We start from the raw sequence: 4635 nt of genomic DNA on the forward strand, positions 1-4635 counted from the left end.
CATTATCATCTTTAAGTGAGAGACCATGTTAATTGTACAAGTAAAAAGTCATTATTACAGATACAGTGCTTACTTACCTTGTGCTTAAAATAAAAAAAAACTTCCAAATATCAATATTATCTTACTTATATCATCCAGTAAAAGGCCTTGTAAATAAAAATGGTTTGTAGAATGCCTGAGGAAAAGCACTCAAATTTATGAGGCAAAGTTGGTTAATTTTCATTTAAATATTTATTGCAATAACATTGTTTTGATTTTGAAATTACTCTCATTCGCATTCCTTCACCTGAGAAAGCATTTATTTTTAACAACATACCTTATTCTTTAAGTATTCGAATCCGGAGTGTAAACTATGTATACATAGTTTATTTTATAACTTCTATGACACATTCCGTATTGCGATGGTTCTTGAATCTTTGCGCTAAGTATGAAAGGAATCTATTACAAAAGTCTCATAGAAAAAGATAGAGAGGGTTTTGAGATTAAGAACCATATATGCTTACCATGCTTTATTTTAAAGTACGATAAGAACCCTCTACATACTTTTAGAATGATTATATTGTTTGTATTCAGTATCATATTAATCCACTCTCTTTATAAATTAATTATTAACAATCGTTTATATCGCCTTGAACAGATAAATGGAAGACTTGCAACAAACTTAACCCAGATCTAAGCTTAACCTATATTCATTATCTATGCGAAAGAAATATACTTTTATTGAGTCTGGATATTAGTAATCACGTTGTTTTTTAAAACCCGACGCAAAAAGAAGGGTTTTATAATTTGACGCTGGTGTCTGCTTGTGTGTTTGTCTGTCGGTTGCATCGTAGCTCTCAAACGAATGGACTGATTTTCATGCGTTTTTTTTTTCGTTGGAAAACAATTTTCCTGACGATTGTTTTTGGAAATCGGTCAAGAAGGCGGCCACCACAAAATGCCGAAATAAAGATTTTCCGAGTGGGTATCAAATGAAAGAGCTTGATTAGTATTTAACTAATGTTAGTGTACTAACTAATGTTATGTAACTAAGTCATCTAGTTAAATTTCAAGTTCAAGATGACCGAGAAGACAAAATGGGTTATTTGATTAAAATATTCATACATGAGTGGGATATAATATTATTTGCTATTGTTAAGAAGGTGATTTATGTATTTGATTGAAACCACGAAAAATTGTTTGCTTCAAGTGTGATAGATTATATTTATGGGTATGAAAATCAATAACACTTCGTTAGTCTGGCTAAAACTCGGGAATGAATGAACTGATTTTGATAATTTTGGTTCCAATGCATATATATAGGAAATTTTTAAAAGGTAATCAAAATAAAGAACGATGTGTCAAAAAATATTCTATACCGCTGCAAAGTTCGCTGGGCTAACAAGTTATAATACCGATTACTAGACCCGATAAACGCTGTTCTGACTTACACTTATCATTAAGGAGCATAAGAAATAGATATTGGCTGATTCTCAGACCTACCCGACATGCATAAAAATTTCATGAAAATTGGTTAAGCCTTTTCGGAGTATGGAAACAAATAATGTGACAGAGAAATATATGTTTAGATAAGAACATGCACCACACGAGCAACACCACAGGCTTGAGCTATATGAATGTTATCGTAAAATAAGCACTACTAATTTTCCCAGACCTTTCTTAACGTTTCCATTTAAATAGTCTTAATTTGTTTTCGTTTTAATATAATGTTGTTGGGTATCAAACTTAACCTATATAAGTGCGATAATTGTCATGAAGTATCAAGAAAGAAATTTCTTCTCAAATATAATGAAAAAATAAGCGCAAATGTGCTGTTTTCTCGAAATATTTAAAATACATTTTTTCATTTTTATTAACATTTTATTCTTCAGTTTAAATTATTAAGTTTATTTCTTTAAGATATTCACTTACCTATATGAGTATCAACGACACTACGTGCATTAATTTTAACTAATTGAACTAATATTATTAATATTAATTCACCCTTAGCAATGTAAGAATGAAAATAAATAGTTTTTATCATTTTACAGAGTAGCTGTTGAAATATATGAAAGTTAGAAGCTAGGTTTATATAGCAGAGAACCTGAAAAATAATAAAACAAAAGTCATGACCTTAGCCTAATAGGGGACTGAAAGCTCGCCCAACGTCAGCAGGAAAAAAAAATCGGATAAATATGCGCCAATGCGGCGGGTTTAGTTTTTGCTTTATTAATCATTTACAAATTTATTGTAAGGTCTTTATATATTAAATGACAAATAGTCCAAGAGAAAGAAGGTGCCTGTGAAAATATCAATTCGGGGTATTTCTAATATTAACTCGTACTATTTAGCGTACCACTCGCGAAAATTTTCCAGGGAGTCACTATATAGGATTTTACTCTTTGAAAAAGGCATGACAACATGTTTTTAATTTGTTTGCCCATTGACACTAGGTTTTAACAATCAATGCTAATGTACAGTGGTAGTACTGGAAAGTGACAGAAAGTTGAGAACCTACATACTCCATCTTGATGATTTATACTCGTAGTAACTACAAGATATACCACACTCTTACCATGTTTATATGGGAAGGTAGTTAGATAATACAACGAAAAAAAATTTTTTTAGCTGACTGATGTTCACTCATAGAAATGCAGATTGGTTCCCACCAGTTTAAGTGAACATAAATCTCTTTAATCGTTGGACTATTGCAATAGAATAGTTGAGCTTGTTAGTACGAAACTTACTGACTGAGCGTGTTTTTAAGAGTTGAAGCATAGACTACATATGTGTTTGTACTAAATACATCACTTATGTTTTACTTTGGTTTTTAGCTGATATAATATCACAATCAACTAATCTAACTAAGTTATCACTACCCGCGGCTTCCCCTGGTGAGCCAAAGGAAAAGATAGAAAGTATCGTGGCTTTACTCACAAAGTTCCTGTTCACGAGAAATTGAAAACTATCCCTGTCTTTTTTCAGCGACAAACTAATATAATATTATGGCAATTTGCACAAGTTTAGTGGTTTAGGCATGAAGAAGAGACGGACAGAAAGACAGGCAGAGCCACTTTCACACCTAGTAGGGCATCTAGAAGAGGTTCAATCATCAATCAATGAAAAAAGACAAGTAGCAATTATTCCGCGCCATAAACAGCATTTCTTTAAACAGATATCAAGTAAATCCGTTAAATAGTAGTGATAAAACATCAATTTATTCCAATGTTAAATCAAATCAATAAAAGGAAAAACAATTTCCCATCCGGCTGCTGATAACACTTAGGAAGAGTTCGCACCGCGTTTGGCAGCGTGGCTCCACACGTGTTGTGTGGCGTTGTTGTGGCGGCCTAATCGTTTGCGCTACACTTGCATTTGCTATCGCACGATACTCGCACTTTTCCTTTTTGTTGTGCATGAAATTGTATGAATTTGCCGTCTTTAAATGATTCTTCTGAATTTCTTATTGGATTTCATCACTATTTCGTTATTTGAATGATTATAATAAATAATATTTATGTAAATTATTAACGTTATTCAATTGTTTGTTATGTATTTTTGATTTAAATATACCAGATATAGATATAGATTATACTTAAAGATAAATAGACGTTTAAATATGAATAAATACATCTAAACTTATATATACTATACTATAACTTAATAAAGCTGAAGAGTTTATCGCTAATCTCAGGAACTACTGAAACGATTTCAATAATTCTTTCACGTTGAACATGTACGAGTTCCTTGAGTACTACAGGGTACAAAATATGTAACTCGGGCGTTAAGGCGGACCGTTAGTAAATTATTATGTGGTGATTATTTGTTAAATATTATAAGACAATTGGATTGACAATAATGACATGATTCGGTTATAAACTTAGCCCGTGCTTTGGTAACCGAAAAGAAGGCCTATTACCATCCAGGCCACAATCGATCCGCCTAACAAATTTCAGTGAACGGAATTAAAACGTAATAAACATCTTTATAATAAAATCATACGAATTTTCTCGTATATTACATATATAATATTCATACACAAGTCGTATAGGATAATTTAAAGTTTACTATAAATATAAATGTAAACAGTTTGTTTATCTAACGTTTTCGCATACATGGTCTTAACGGCTGAAGAGATTTACGTACGAACCTTTCGAAAATACAAGGGATATATAGGGCAGACCGCTGACAAAATATAAATTTCGTAAAATGTCGGAACGTATTTCAAATTAAAAATATGGATTCATTTTAAATATTACATCATTGGTCGTACGAATTCGTTTAGATAATAAGTTATCAATGAGTAATACGCTCAAACCTGAGTTGAAATTTGAAGTAAAAAATATATCTAATAATGAAAATTGAAAACACCTTTATTTGTTGGTACGTGTAACAAAAGATATAAATAGAGTAATGCAAGGTAACAGCTGAGAGTAACTTATGTAAATGTTGTAATGTATGAGTTTAGTAAGAGAAAACCAAATTGAAATTTATTATTTTTTTTTAATAGTCCTTATCAAAAATACATAACTGTCTCCTTCTTTATGATCGGTTCCACGGCATATTTTTTTTAACAAAAGTTACAGGAATTTTAACACACCTGAAAAGCTAAATAACTAGTGGAAACCAAGTAGCTTGGCATCCGTATTATTTACC

This window comes from Zerene cesonia, chromosome 8 (genome assembly GCF_012273895.1).
Source record: "Zerene cesonia ecotype Mississippi chromosome 8, Zerene_cesonia_1.1, whole genome shotgun sequence".
NCBI lineage: Eukaryota > Metazoa > Arthropoda > Insecta > Lepidoptera > Pieridae > Zerene > Zerene cesonia.